General features: G+C 42.0%; 1 protein-coding gene across 1 annotated transcript in view; it reads left to right on the forward strand.

The window, feature by feature from the left end:
- The window catches only part of LOC310870869 (ATP-dependent zinc metalloprotease YME1L1-like), a 157,508-nt gene extending 145,309 nt beyond the window's left edge, over positions 1-12,199 (forward strand). The window contains exon 19 of the transcript XR_014570274.1: positions 12,184-12,199. The gene's annotated coding sequence lies outside the window, so the exon portion shown is untranslated. The remainder of the gene's footprint in view (positions 1-12,183) is intronic.
- The last annotated feature ends 4,902 nt before the right edge of the window (positions 12,200-17,101 follow it).

A 17,101-nucleotide genomic window follows, 5' to 3' on the forward strand; every position in this document is an offset into this window, starting at 1 on the left:
TCTATGGCAACACTGTCTTCTTCACAGACTCCCAGCCAGCCCTCATTCCTTACACGGCAAGTGTATAAATCCCCAGGAAATGGCCTCCTCCTGACACCTCAGGGTTCATCAGCCTCAGGATCTATGGTCGTCACAAATCTAAGAGGTGCCGGTGTCAATAGTGCAAGCCCCTCAGCCATCACTCCCCCAGGGATGACCAGCCAGCCAGCCACGGATGTCTCCAACTGTCCCCTGGGACACCTCGAGTTCAGCCGGGCTGTGAAGGGCAACGTGGAACAAGTTCCACATCTATGTGGTTATTTATTATTTATATAGCTAGCGCGGCAGCATCCCTATTCTGGTGGGACCATTCGCCAAAAATAGCAGATCAAACGTGCGCAACCCCTGACGTTGTGACACGTTGGGAGACAAAAAAACGAGTCATTTTCAAATTGGATATAAAAAGTAGAAATGGTGCGTACAGGAAAGGCAGAGGTGTATATGGATAATGGTATTAAGTACAGGAAAGGCAGAGGTGTATATGGATAATGGTATTAAGTACAGGAAAGGCATCATCAATGGGGAATCCAAGCTAATAGAAACTGCAGGCTTTCTAGTCCTGAAAAGTTGCAATGCGAAAATGGAAGCCATCGATAATGAAAATCTAAACATTTTTGAAAACATCTGCCTAATGATGTAACTGGAAGACTGTTTCTAAACTGCCCACAGCCCTCCTATGGGACACAGACTGAGTAGAAAAAAATCGTGCCATTTTATCATGATTATTAGTGAGGACCTAGTATATGGAGATAAGTTGAAAAGTGGTGAAGTGGTCCTTTAAGGAAGCTTCTATCAAACAAAACTCAAATAACGAAGTTATTCAGAATCGATTTTCAAAGTTGGTGGCTGTGAGTCTTGTAGCCGTGTGAGGCTCATATTTTTGAAGCTTATTTGAAGCTTTGGTCATGCCCACTAACAAGTGACTTTGACAAATTACACTGTTTTATTCAGGCGTTCTCTGTCACTGTCAGCATTTTCTGTCACTTCCGGTGATATTAATTCTGATATGCAAAAACAGCTCAACCATTGTGTCCTATTTTCTCCTGAGAAAACACTAAAAAAGTAACGTTTATGGCATTGCTTTGTATAACATTGCACCTGCCTGATATTTACCATTAAATATGTCAATTAATTGCCAAATAAATACATTGCATACAGTAATACGCACGCACGCACGCACGCACGCACGCACGCACGCACGCACAAATCTCATCCCACCTTAGAACCTTGCAACCTTGATTTTCTTTGGCAGCTGCCATTAGTTTCAGTGACCTTTTGTTGGAAAGTATAAAGATGCCATTAATCTCACATCTCCTTGACAGCCTAGCGCAGGAGGTGGAGGGGCTGTGTTGCGGTCTATATGCAACTTATACACTGTCTCCATCTCCAAGGCCATACATTGTTACTGCAGCAACAGCAACTTGTACCCATTCATTATAACCTTAATATTTACTGCTTGACAGCTTCTCGACACTCTCTGCCAATTACGGTCAAACAATATTGTTCGGTTCATTTAGGGACTGACAAAGCACACACATATAGCTCTCCAAGGCTTTCTTATACAAAGAACTCACAATGAGTGAAGACAAGTTTAAAAACTAATTTTGAACAAGCTGCTCAACTTTTAAATACTGTATCTTGCAGACCAGAGAGATGGGGGAACTTGTTTTTCCCTCAGCATCTGATAGTGAAAGAGAACACAGGATTTAATTGATTTACCTGCCTATTCTCTGGGACCATTCAAGCCGAAGTCAGAATCACTGTTCTGCTCCTGCAAATACATGCAAACCCTATGGGTCAAACATATAGAGCCACAAACCATGCCTGAAATTTTAGGTTTGTAGCGGTCTCTTTGTTGCTGCACAAAATCCATTGCTCCCCTACTCTAAGCTGATTGCCTTGCTTGGTGATGGGACTATATTTGAATTGAATCAGGAGCCTTGAAACAGAAATGGCAGTCCAGGAATCATAGCTGTGTGGCCTGCAGAGATATCGTTTAGATAACTGAATGGACTGAATGGACCAAATCATAACCTTCAAAAGTGGCCACCCACCAAGCGGCGCTTCCCAGCGCCCTAACTGGTTCCCAGATGGCTGGGCCATTTGCTGTATGCCTTTCCTCTACTCTCCGACAAAGTCATTATCATTAAAGTCTAATGAATGTTATCACTGCTAAGATAAGGTATGCCAAAACCAAAGGATGGCAGAATAAAACGTGTACCAATTATTTCAGCACACGCATCATTTAGCTTGAAGCCAAATCAATAACGTGCTAGATTGATTGTTTAATTATTCAAGCGAGTCTGAGAAACATCCTTCCAAAGTTTGTGCCTATAGTAGGTTTTTATTTGCTCGTTTCTGTCACAGGAAGTTGGGACTAAACTTGTTTTAACCTACTGATGTGTTGTCGCAATATTGATTCTGCTCAGTTTGAGAAGGAACTGCAGGTTCAGACATTTTGTGCTTGGCTGGGGAGTCACTGGGGCCCTGCTACTGCACCATCTGCAGGCTTATGACTGAATGCCTAGATGGGAAGATATGTGCACTGAGGACATTTTTGGCTCCTGGTGAAGTAAGCTGTTTGTTTGTGACTGGATAGGTGGGTGGTGGGTCACGGGTGGATGATGTTACCCGACCCTCTTTCTCCTCTCGGCTATCGGCTGTTCTGTTGCTGCCTATAGGAACACAACATTTTCTAATAGTTTTAAGCCAGTGCTTTTTCTATAAACCCTGGTCAGAGTCCCCAAGGTGTGGATATCAGGACTTAATGGCCGATGTTGTGTCGTGACATTGAGAAAGCAGTACTGAATAGGCTTGGGTTGGTGTGCTTGTAGACTGACAGTCATCTTTGTGCACATTTATGAATAAGGGGCAGAATAATGATGGAACTTCAAAAAGCAACTACTAATTTAACAAGGCTTTTCTGTAGCTGAGGTAACAGGAACACAGGAACACGGTAAGCAATGACAAGACGATTTAAATGACCAAGACTAGGAAGGCCCTACAGTAGCTGTGAACCAAACAAAACTAACTTTTCAACACATGCAATACATTTTAAAAACAAACGAAACAAAACAAAACAATATAGCTGCAAGCAGCGATAAAGCGGGACCAAGAAAGAAGACGATACGCAATGAGAACAATATCCACAAATAAGAATCATGGGCTGAGTTGTCGGTACCCGGATTTGAACACACAACCTTGTGGTCTAAAAGTGAGAGCTCTACCGACTGAGCTATATGGACACAGTCAGTTGTTTCATTGTAAACAGTAACATCATTCAGTGTTTTGGTAACAAGTATGTGTGTCCTCATTTTGGGCATGTCATTATCCATTTCTACAGTGTGTTCGATGTTCATGTTTTCACATACAAACTTCTCTTCAACCCGGGATTTCAGAAAATGGTCCATAGATTTGTGTAGGACGTTTCACGCAAATTTGTCAACAATCCAGGCAGAAAATCAGATCTAATCATTTTTCAAACTGCTCAAAATGGTGGAGAATCTGAGGGTGGAGCTTACTTGTCAAAGTGACAGATGTGTTCCCCATGAGTCAAGGAACATGTGGAAACAAGCGCCATGAATTTTGGCCAAACAAAGCATGAGTTATGCCTGTTCAAAGGTTTCATTTTCAAAAAATTGCTATAGCGCCCCCCTTTGGCCAATTGGAGTAAGACTGTTTTCAGTGCTATTTGGCATGACCCTCTACTATACTGTAAAGTGACATAAGCAATTAAGCATATGACGCTCTATACATGTATTATAGGCAGAAGAAGAATTTTCACAAAACAGCAATTTGCAATGGCTCATTTTTCACACAAAAAATGTACTATGATTTTTTTGTCCGTATATAGGTACAAAGTTCACATGTAGACGTTTTTGTGTATTTTGATCAAAGATCCTGGGAGGAGATACATTTTAACTGTTTTTCATCAAATTCAAAATGGCGAGTGATAGGTAAAATAGAGGTAAGATAGAGGTAAAAAGCCAGAGCACGAAAGTTGTTCGGCAAAGGAGACACATATGTGTATCAATGTTTCATTGCCAACGGTCAAACGGTTCATGAGCTATGCACGTTAAAAGTTAGCATTTTCAATTGAGTGCTATAGCGCCACCCTTTGGCCAATGGTCATGGGCTTTGCATAGTTTTTTTCAGGTGGAAAGCGTCTTTTGCTCCTCCCCGTCATTATAGGCACTTTTCATTTAGCTAAATTGGAAACAAGACAATGGTGTCCTGTCTTACACAAGTGTCATTGTTTGTTTCCGACCAACACCTTTGTCATTTTCGCCTTTGTCATAAACTCGGCTTTTCCCACAAGGTTGTAACAGGCATCTGTAATCTGCTGTCAGATGGTAGGTCGTCCCCATGTGTTCCCTGTTGTTGTAAAACTTACCGATGTGCTGCATTTATTTGCAAGTGGGTCATTTTCAGCATCCATAGTGCTCACAATTTACTTTACTATAAATGGCTGAAGAGAGGCAAATTTGTGTGTGTGTGTGTGTGTGTGTGTGTGTGTGTGTGTGTGTGTGTGTGTGTGTGTGTGTGTGTGTGTGTGTGTGTGTGTGTGTGTGTGTGTGTGTGTGTGTGTGTGTGTGTGTGTGTGTGTGTGTGTGTGTGTGTGTGTGTGTGCGTGTGCGCGCGACTTGCGAATGTGAAGTTCTTCCTCGTGAGGAAAAGCATCGAACCACTGTCGTCGGTTTGATGGATGGCTTGGTAACGCATGTCGATCCAGCAGAAACGACCAGCCGTTACTCATTTCAACCGACTCGTGTTGCATTCGGGAGGGGAAGGTTGAGGAGAGCAGAGAGATAGAGAGAGAGGCTGCATGCATGTGAGGAGGAGACACACTTCATCCACTTTTTTTCTCAACAGTGTCCCGCCGAATCTATCCATCTGCAGAAGCAACGACAGGTTTGGGGAAAATCAATGTAGCGGGAGGTATGAGCGATGAACAAGGTATAGTGAAATGCTTAGCAAGAGGGATTTCCGGAAAAACATCCATGTTCACATTCGGGCTTCCGATTGACCACGTGACATGAGGTCAGCGGTTAACGGCGGTCACGCTAGACTACTTCATGCAACGTCATGTGCCACTGATTGGATTCAGATGTTTGTATCACCATGCAGAATCATGTCTACCCATGTCTAGGCTAGTGTTGCGATCCTTTAGGATTTTAACGATTCTTTAACGGTTTGCTTTAGCGATTCGTATATATATATATATATATATATATACGGTATATAATATAATTTAATATTTAATCTTTAATAATATTTTTTAGTAATCTTTATTAGAAGAGGGACCACCGCTCATCTGCTGAAAAAAACTTTAGGGAGGTGCTGGAGCCACAAAAGGAATATGAGGGAAAATAAAGGGAAACTCCGCACACTCAATCTGCGCACAATCGGTTTATTTTTTTGCAAGCTTTCGGTCTACTGACCTTCTTCAGGCATAATCAAAAAGTGACATAGGACAGATATATATGTTCATCATTTGATTGGATGATTGATCACACCTATGTCAAACATTTCAATTTGAATGATAACTCATGGGAGTTGTAGTTCTCAGTTAAACTACAAAACACCCAAAGACACCAAGTGTCCATTTAGACAAGAGAAAAACATCACAAGGAAAAAACATCACAAGGAAAAAACATCAAATATTTACAAACGAAGTAAACAAAACAAAACAAAAAACTGAAAAAACAAAAGCCAATAATGCAAATGCAAACATCAGGCACATAGCCATCATAAAGCAAAGAGCAAATGTAATCTTTTGTCATCTGTTTATATAACAACACTCATATCGAAGTCTACATTGAGACCTAAGGGTTGTAAACTTTCTAAAGTGTGGATCCAATAGAGCTCTCTCTGGCATAACCTTCTGTCGACATCACCCCCTCTCTGAAGAGTAATCTGCTCTATTCCCTGGAACCTAAGGGAGGAGATAGGATGAGAGTGATTATTAAAGTGACAGGCTACGGGGTAGTTTTCATCTTTTCGTCTGATTGAACTTTTATGTTCACTGATCCTTTGTTTTAAGGGACGGATAGTTTTACCAATATAGATTTTATCACATGGGCATTTTAACAAATATATAACATTTTTTGTGTTGCATGTGATGACACCCTTTACTGGAAAGGCTTTACCTGTTCTGGGATGTCTAAAGACATTAGTTTTCAAAGTATTGTTACACTGGGCACAGTTGCCACAGGGATAATTGCCTGGTTTAAGGGGGGCCAGGAGAGTCTGTTTTGGTTGCGGCAATATGTTGGCTCTAACCAATTTGTCCCGTATATTTGGTCCTCTTTTATATACAAACAGAGGTGGATCCTTAAAATGTTGTGTGAGAGCTGGATCTGATGTCAAAATATCCCAATATTTCATGACTGTGCTCTTAATCATGTAGGCCTGGGGAGTGTAGGTAGTGATACAGGAAACTGAATATTGTTTTTCCTTTTTTACACTTTTTGTCAATAAAACAGATCTGGATGTATCTAGAGCAATATGGTAGGCATCATCGACACATTTACTAGAATAGCCCCTTTCTTGGAAGCGTTTTTTCATTTCCAGGGCTTTTTCTATGTAATCTTCATCAGAATGGCAAAGTCGTCTTAGTCTGTAGAACTGACTTTTTGGTAAGCCATTTTTTAGAGCTTTGGGGTGAGCACTACTGGCTAGAAGAAAAGTGTTACGGTCAGTTTTTTTCTTAAAAAGGGTAGTGATGAGGCCTCCATTTTGTTGCTCTATCCACATGTCTAGGAATGACACTCGTTGCAAGTCATATTCAAGAGTAAACTTTAAATCAGGATAAACACCATTAAGGAATGACACAAAGTCTACCAATTCTTCAGTTTTGCCCTGGAAAATGCAAAATACATCATCAAGATATCTGTACCATTTAAGGATTTTCTGACAGAAAGGATTTCTTTCAGGATTAAAAACAAAGTTGTACTAAAAAAAACCCATGTATAGATTGGCATAATCTGGCGCAAAAGTGGAGCCCATGGATGTGCCTTTTAGCTGTAGATAGAAGTCCCCAATAAATGAGAAGAAATTGAGTTTAAGGACTAGAGAGGCTAATTCACAGATAAATTCACTGGGGGGGAGTTCAGTGCGATCCTGGAGATAAAAGCCTAAAGCATCCAGTCCTCTTTCATGGGAAATATTTGTATAGAGGCTTTCTACATCTAAGGTAACCAATATAGTATCTCTGGGGAGATCTTTGATTTCTGAGATTTTATTAATGACATCAGTGGAGTCCTTAACATATGAAGGAAGGCTAAGAACATAAGGCTTAATAAAATGATCAACAAAATTTGACAAAGGTTCCAAAAGGGAGTCATTACAGGCCACAATGGGTCTGCCCTTGGGTTCAGTCAAACTTTTATGGATCTTGGGCAGCATGTAAAAAACAGGAATCACAGGGTATTCACAATTAAGAAAATCATGTTCATCTTTTGTTATCCAGTCCAGAGCTAATGCCCTATCTGTGACATCTAGAATTTTCCTTTGGAAATCTGATGTAGGATTAACCTTAAGTTTCCTGTAGAATTGTTCATCATTGAGCTGGCGGTAGGCCTCTTTCTTATAATCAGCTATGTTCTGTACAACAATCGCACCTCCCTTATCGGCAGGTTTGATAATGATGTCATTATCCTTGGAAAGTTCTTGTATAGCCATTTTTTCATCAGGGTTCATGTTTGAATGAGAGAAATTTGTTTTGTGTGTTTCCAAAATATCTTTTTCAACCACTCTACAAAAAGTTTGGATGGAGGGATTTTCACATCCAGGATTGAATTTACTCCGGTTTCTAAACACAGGTTTATTTGAACCTTGTGTTTGAGAATTACCAAACATATGTTTCAGTTTAATCTTTCTAAAAAAACGAAATAAATCAGTTTTAATTTCAAAAGAGTCAACTGTGCTTGTAGGGACAAAACTTAGTCCTTTCGACAAAGCAGAAATTTGAGCAGTACTAAGTACCTTGTTTGAGAGGTTAATCACAGGAATTTCACCGACTGGCGGGTGTTGGGTCGGGTCTTGGCGTCTGGATTTCTTCTGTCCACGCCTCGTCTTCCTCTTCCTCTTGCTCTGCCTCTGCCTCTCCCTCGCTGGTCGTTTTTTGGCTGTTGTCTCACCGCCTGATGCTGGGTGCCCCAGGAAGAGTCAGAATCACTGGGGAAGTCACTTTCAGCTGTGGTGGTGTCAGCCTGCTGAGGTGTCTGGGTTCTCTCAGGTGTGCAGGGGGGCTGGGCTTTTTCTTTAACACATAGGAAGTCGTAGACAGTGCCCTGCTGGTAGTCTGCGGCATCCCTCTTGTATTTCTTGATCTTTTTGAACATCAGACCATCTTCATACGATTTTAAGTTTTGTTTCATCGAATCATGGATTTCAGTTAAATTATCACCAATTTTCTCTCGTATTAGTGTTTCATGATTTTCAATGTCTTTTAAAATGTCCTCTTTTTGCCTTGTAGACTCCTCAATCACAAGCAGCATCAAATCCATGGAGCATTTATTGAGGATTTCACACCATTTTTTGACAAAATCTTTTGATTCTTTGCCGATGGTAGGTGCTTTTTGTAGGCGAAGGCCTTGAGGAATGCGCTTGTTGCGCCAGTACTCACTCAAAGTATAGCCATGGAGATGGACGCGTATTTCTTTCTTCTTCAGTTGGAAGAGTTTCTTTTTTGTCTCTTCTACAGCCAGTGGATGGTTTTCAAGGGAGGTTGTGGGTGTGAAGAGTATCCGCTCCGCATCTGCTTGTGAGAAGGCAAAGGTATCAGCCTCATTCAATTCAAGGGCATTGATCTCTTCAAAGGACGTCATTTTCACGATTAAATGCACAGATCCAGAGGGCAGGTGGATGGAACTTTACGTTTGTAAATATTTGATGTTTTTTCCTTGTGATGTTTTTTCCTTGTGATGTTTTTCTCTTGTCTAAATGGACACTTGGTGTCTTTGGGTGTTTTGTAGTTTAACTGAGAACTACAACTCCCATGAGTTATCATTCAAATTGAAATGTTTGACATAGGTGTGATCAATCATCCAATCAAATGATGAACATATATATCTGTCCTATGTCACTTTTTGATTATGCCTGAAGAAGGTCAGTAGACCGAAAGCTTGCAAAAAAATAAACCGATTGTGCGCAGATTGAGTGTGCGGAGTTTCCCTTTATTTTCCCTAGTAATCTTTATTACAATGTTAAACACAAATTCAATCATACAATCATACATACTTTACATATAGTCCGGCAGCCGGGTGTGTGGAGTGGGAAATTTGGTATACAGTATTTTTTTATTGGCCTGACATACTACACACACACCACACACACTACACACACACACACACACACACACACACACACACACACTACACACACACACACACACACTACACACACTACAGTGTACACCCACTAAACACACACATAGCTACGTTACACCACACAAGACTTCCGACCGGACCGGAAGTTACATACCACACACACACACACACACACACACACTACACACACACACACACACTACACACACTACACCCACTAAACACACACAGAGCTACGTTCCACACACACACAGAGCTACGTTACACCACACAAGACTTCCGACCGGACCGGAAGTTACATACCACACACACACACACACACACACACACACACACACACACACACACACACACACACACACACACACATACCACACACACACACACACACACACACACACACACACACACACACACACACACACACACACACACACACACACACACACACACACACACACACACACACACACACACACACACCACACACACACTACACACACTACACCCACTAAACACACACAGAGCTACGTTCCACACACACAGAGCTACGTTACACCACACAAGACTTCCGACCGGACCGGAAGTTACATACCACACACACACACACACACACACACACACACACACACACACACACACACACACACACACACACACACACACACACACACACACACACACACACACACACCGAGGTGACTGCAATGCAATCATGGCAGCCATTTTCTTGAATGAAGTGAAACGCAAACTCCAAACGAAAGAGTACAGGGAGCAAGTCCCAAACGGAATGTCAGATGTGTGCAGTGTGGGACAGTTTGGTTGTGAATGTGATTGTCACTCAGGTAAGACAGTCAGTGCTGCTAAATGCACAAAGTGTGACACGACTGTGCTTTCTATATGACCAGCACGTCTTCACTGGACAAACACTTTATCCAACCCTTTCTTTTTCTCTCCGCTGTGTCGGAGACTATGACGCAGGGGTGACGCTCAGTACACATACTATTTACCCTGGGTGTGCGTGTGTCTACGATGTGTGGCCATCTGCTACTACATGTGAAGAGCAGAATAATGGGTTTAAAAACACAGCTGAAACATCAAGTGGAGGCTGTCAAATCCCGGAATTTTCCTTCTTTCCATTGCCGCCGCAAGGCAACCCGAAGGGCGGCAAAATTCTAGTATTAATACGGTACATACATTTCATGAATCCACTTGCTGACCGGCAGTCGGCATTGAGCGAATTTCTTTATTGGGGTTTTTATGTGACCATATATATACCATTGACATCCTATATAAGGCAAAATTGTCAAGATTTGTAGATGGACTCAGTTGATGGCAATGAAGAGCCTATAATTGGTTTTCACCACCCTCTGCAGTGATTTCTGCTCACATAGTCCCACATACCAGCTCTGGAAAAGTGTGATAAACCGGTTCCAAATGTGAGGGGGCTGGGAGGCAGGCATACAGGACCTGCACCGTTCAGTGAATACCATAACTCGGTAATCTTTGTGGCTATTAGAACCGTCGGGCAGAGTCAGACAAAACCGTCACCTCTGGGTCCAGCGTGGATCGAATTATGTGGTGGTGAGGCGAGGTTTTTCAAGTGCTTGAAATCTGCCATTATAAAGGTGGCAATTGTGTCACATTGGGTTTCTAGCTCATAGATCTCTGCTCTTTATGCCTTTTATCCACAGTGACCTTTCCTCTTAAATGTCTATTATTTTTCTCTATCCTCCAGTACAGTTAATTTGCACACTCTGTAGAATCAACAAATTAGACTTACCTTTGGCATATTCTTTCTAGGGCCTTGAACAAATAACAACTAGGTGTGAATACATGTTTTAGTTGGATGGGGAAAAAATAACAACCAACTGCACTTGAGGCAAAGAAAAACAAAGAAAAACAAATTGATTTTTATTGTGTAAAGAAATGCAAGGCACCAACCTGCACATCGGGTGCAAGTAGGAGTTCAGAGTCTTGCTCAAGGATACTTCGACACTACACACACTTCGATACTATACTTCGGCTCTGGGGGAGCCCGGGATCGAACAGGGTTGCTCAACTGGCCACTCTACCCCTGATCCACTGCCACCACTATATTGTACAGAGACCAACCATAATGTAGGCACAAATGTTGGAATCGTCCAACACAAACTAGTATGTTTGCACATCTGTAATCTATGTGATCGAGGCTTTCTCTTAACCCCCCTTTAAAAAAATATCTTCTTCTGTTTTCTTTACAAACATTTTTTCAACCTATTTGTTCATATCCAGATTGGAGACTGGTGTGAGCAACGGCTCATTTCAGCCCCCCCTCACAAGCAATCTCCCATAACCCATGCTCACATGCAACACCCAATAATGTCATTTCTGATACGTTTTCTTTGCATATTCAGCGAACGCGCCTTGATAACGAAGGTAATAAATGAGAAAACTTTGCGCTGCTGCTTTCTTTTTTCTCTCCTTCTGGATAGATGGAAAGGTATGCTGGCTCAAGGCGGGGCTTCCCGTATGAACATGCTTCTTTCCACACCTCTATTTATCCCATCATGTTGTCCCATCCCTCTTTGCCGGATAAAAAATGGACTTGTGAGTTCAACAGCGGCCAAGGAGGCGCCTGGTGTCGTTCCTCAGTCTGTCACTAATGCTTCGTTAGATACTCGGCGGGGCCATTCATCGCTCTTATCTACGGTCACAATTTTGCCGCGTATTGGCCAGCAGTCCCATGGAAAGGCAGTCGCATACCACATGCATGCTTGCACAACAATGCACAAGCGAACACATGCAAACATCATGCGCATACTTATTGTAGTTACGTGTGTACACACACACACACACACACACACACACACACACACACACACACACACACACACACACACACAGTAACTTCTCATTCATTGGCTATTCAGTGCTGATATCTCCTCCTGCTCCATAACTCTTGCCTCACATAATCCTTTCCACCTCGTGTGCAATTCTTCATAAAACAGATGGATGACGAATGAAAGGAAAAAAACAACATGAAGTGTCTTTTTGTTATTACTATTACTTTCTTGGCACTTGTATTGCTTCATTAGATGGGAGGGGTGGAAGCCCAAGACAAATTTCCCTAGTGCCAATACCGTGACCTTGACCTTGCATAGTGTAGGGACACTGAGGGCAGGGAGAGAGGGGAGATATGCCAGACAAGACACTGGGGGAGTCTGATTCGAACCCGGGTCTACATAACTCACATGGAGCATGTGTGTTATAAGTGCACCGACTGATTGATCCACCATGCCTCCCAACGTTGTCTTTCTTGGTAATTAAGGCAGACTAAAGCCCAATTTATACTTAGTCGTACCACAGTGTCGAGTTGAAAGTAGCCAATCTTTATGCTTACAATGCATTGCATCCGCTACGTGTTGTGAGCTTATTATACAACATAGCATACACTTGGTATAATTAAGCAGGTTGGTGCCAGATGTCGTAAACTCTCAAAGGTGTCTACACTCATTGCAGCTTTCAACTTCTGTCTGGGTTGAAACCCAGAATCTCTGCTTGCACACAGCACACTGCACCAACTCACCCCCCTCCTCCTCTCGCTCTCTCTCTCTCTCTGACTCTCTCTCACTCTCTCTGACTCTCTCTCACTCTCTCTGACTCTCGCTTGCACGCCCGCACGCATGCACGCACACACGCACACACGCAACCATGCTTACACATGTAAGCACTTCTATCACTCATTGCACATCACTTTTGATTAATCCCTGTGGCAGGTGTGCCAGAGACGACTGTCCCATTACCTGATTTCAGGAGTCCAATGCATCGATTAAGCCATTACTCTGATTAGCAGATTAATTAAGCACACTTAAGCTGCTCCTCCTGGCATCCAATTAGCAGCCTATGGTATAAACTAGTATGTTATAGGTCCTACTGGGAGACTTTTATAGGAATCTAACTGCGATGAACTGTAAACGACTGTACCACTTTCTGCCTGTTTCTGTAGAATATATCTTAACGTTTTGACTTGCTAATCCACTGTAAAGGATTTGATTGATTTATTCAGAGAGGCACGGCAGTATTGTTGCTGAACATATTGGGGAAATACTGAATTTCCACAGCAGAGATGGGAGCATTTTGGCCAATTCAAGCGCGTTTAAATGAACTGTCCCCATCCATGTGAATAACACATTGGAAACACCTTGGGTAAACTATTGGTCTTTTGTGAGGCTGAGACGAGTTGTGGGGGGACTCATTCGTGCTGAGGTATGGAAGTCTCATTCTGCCCACATATTTTTAGGTCAACCTCTGTGTGCATACCGGCCAGACGGTGAATAGACAGACAGGCAACAGATGAAAGAAATGTGTTGTACTGTAGGTTATGGGTATGCACGGTGGCTCCAATCCATCCAGTCCCAAGCACACAAATGTCAACTTTAGCTTCAAGATTCTTTAATGTTGTAAGGAAGATAAATTGTAAATAATCAGAGAGTGGGAGAGGGGAGTGATACATTTTTCAAAGTGCCTTGTGCACAAATATCTTAATAATAATATACATTTTTCAAAGTGCCTTGTGCACAAAAATCTTAATAATAATATCTGAAACATACAGGTACTGTATTGTGCTGCATGGGCCTGCTTTTTAGCAGGTCACATTTCCTGTTTGCAAAAGAGGACCAATTAAGACACTCTGAAGAGTTACAATTAAGCCAAGTTAATCAGGACATCGATCATTGTTGATCTGTATTAATACATTGATTAAGTACTTAGGTTACCTACCCATCCTTCAACAACTACATTAATTTGTTTCCAGTGTTGCACTGTGCAGAATTTTGTCGCTGGTATTCAAGATATTTCATTTTTGGAACCGATCTGTGAGCCAAGGAATAAGACTGCAGCATGATTAAAGATTGTGAGCGAATTAATAACAAAGGAATTAAAATGATGAAGTGAGTGCCATCCAGCTGCTTGTGGCCTTGCAGAATCTGAATGAGCCAAGTCTTCTGGGCCAAAGTCCTCCGTCTGGGAAGCTCCAGACTTCCCAAAACAAACTGGTCAGGCTACTACTTGGCCTCACTCCCCGAACCCACCTCACTCCTGACTACTTTATTCACTGTATATGTTTTTTTTCCCCTTTTTATATGATGATATCCTGTTTTTGGCTATATAGAAGTGTATATTTGTACCTCTCAAAATGTTATGATGAGAATTGAACATTGTGGTCCCTATTGTAAACAAGTGTAATGCTTTATGGTGTCGTCCACAGTTAACAGTTTTGTATTGAGTTGTGCTTGAAATATACTGTAATTCTCCAATCTGTTAATAAATACTTCAATCAATCAAGCAATATCCTAATGTGTACATCAGTGTTGCCATGTCTGCTTATTGTAAACGACTTTGGGCTTGTTTTCTGTAAAGTTTCTTTTAAATATTGATAGGCTGCTGCCTTTGATTTGAGTTTTGTTTTTCTCTTTTCTTTTCTCTTCTGCACTGTAACTATCTATTTTTTCTTTTGTGTTATGCATCCTAATGTAATTTTATAATGTTACAATTGTGTTTCCTTTGCTTGATGTTCTGTGTAAAGCACATTGAATTGCCTTGTGTTGAAATGTGCTATACAATTAAATTGCCTTGCCTTGTCTACAGTAAATGTACAATAGGCTACAATACATAAATTACATTAGCCTACCTAATGATGAAAAGTAAAAGCTTCAATAGCAGAAAAAGTATTTCAAGTGATGTCATTTATTTGTTGTAAAACCATTCTTTATACAGTATTTAAGTAAGTTATGAGTTGGCATATAACACTTCTGCCTATACCCAGTCTGACGATATGAGGATTCTGTAAGGAAGGACCCAGCTGGATAACCCTGGATTAAGTTGTGATATGTCCTGGTGGACCAGCGCTCTATTAAGCCATTAAGCACAGCACAACTTCTATTTGAATTTAATGGCTGAATGTACTCTCACCACCACGACAGTGGTATTCATCCACATGGATGCATGCAGACACATGAATAGCATGGTATGAAGTAACCTGCTCAAACGAATCCCCACCAAGGCCACAGCGTTGTTGTCGCTAACTCTCTCTCTCTCCGCCTCCCTGCAGGCTGACAACTCCATATTCCATCCCCCCTGGAGGCTCTGAATGCAACACGCTACTCCACAGGGGTTGGGTGAGGGAGAGCTGTTGTCTTTTAGTTTACCTCCAATTTCCAAATCCATTTATACCACTCACAGTAGGGCCTGTAGGCCTCCTAATGCAATTTTACAGCTGGGCTGTGCGATGACGTCTCGTTGGGGAGAAACAGTGTGTGAAGAAGATTTGTTGCAACCTCGAGATGGAAAGAAAGTGACTGACATATTGACTGCGATGCATTGATCCTTCTATGTAGATGGTTTATTGATTGAGGGTGACACAGGGCGTCTGCATTTTAAGTGTTTTATTTTGGCTCCGCTCAGTTATAGCCCCGCTCAATTATGGCACTCTTATGTCAGAGACTAATACAAAATAATTTGGGGACAGGAGTTCCGGTGATTTCATTATATGAAGCGACACAAAGATTTGAGCTGCTTGCGCCTAAATCAGACGCATGACATGCAATCCATGATATTTTATTCAGTGTCTGCGTGTTCCGGTTTGAAAGATATGCTTTAATGATATGCTTCAATGCCATATGCCAGCCAGGTGTCCTAAAAGAAAAACACCAAAGCTCCCACCTGCTGTCTTCAAATCCCTAATATTAAACATAATGCAACATGACTTATTTATGTTATATTTAACACACACGTATACCTAAGGAAAGGTAAGGAAAACAGAACATGGAGTTTTCCCTCCAGGGGGTCTAGTTTTCCACCTGTGCAAGACACATTTCTTTCGCAGTGCCACAATGCCAGATTCTGGCTTTGGACCTACTGGACCCTATCCAGGTACTTGATTTGGAGTTCATACAGGACTCCATTGCAGGAGTTAACAAATGCGTGAATGAGGGTCTCAGCCACAGAGTCAGAAAGAGTGAGGAACGGAGCCCAGAGATGTTAGAAGGCCGATATGCCTGAGTGGCGGACTCTGTCTGCAATACAGCAGGGAGACAGGGCTCAGTGTTTGTTCAGCAGCCTGACGGTTTCCAGGCGAAAACTGTACAGTCTGGTGGAATGGCTTCTGATCGATGCACCGGTATCCATAGGTGTTTTTAGTCTCAGTCAAAAGGGGGGCAAGATTCTGCCATGAGACAAAATAGAACACCACATGCCACCTCTTTATAATGATATGGGTTGATAATAATTAGCTTAATGGTTGGACTACGTAGACTATGGAAATTATCTACTGGTCAAATAATCATTAAATTATTTACATTGTGGGAGGTCTGAAGCTTAGTTTTTAGTGACATTGAGATGTTGGAGAACCAAGAGGTGCAAGCATAGTCACAAATTAATGGCATTGCGTCTAGCTCTAGGGAGGCAGTACAGTCAACGTGTATGGCCCATTTGAGGTCCTCAAAGATGTGCATTCCATGGAACTTGAAAACACGTACCCGCTCCACTGTGGCACCAGGCTCTCTCCTCTCAATCAGCTACTTGGAACAAGGTTGTTCTCCTGAGTCCTGACACCATAGTATCAGTGATCTGATCCTCCTCTATGGTCTAATGTAATCATTTTTCTGATCTCGTCCTTCCTTGTCACTCCTAATGAGAATCGTAGCATCCATAATTCTGCCACCTTCAGCTCCGCCTCCTGGCTTTTCGTG

The sequence above is a fragment of the Protomyctophum parallelum genome (assembly GCF_964188405.1).
Source record: "Protomyctophum parallelum genome assembly, chromosome: 14".
Taxonomy (NCBI): Eukaryota; Metazoa; Chordata; class Actinopteri; order Myctophiformes; family Myctophidae; genus Protomyctophum; species Protomyctophum parallelum.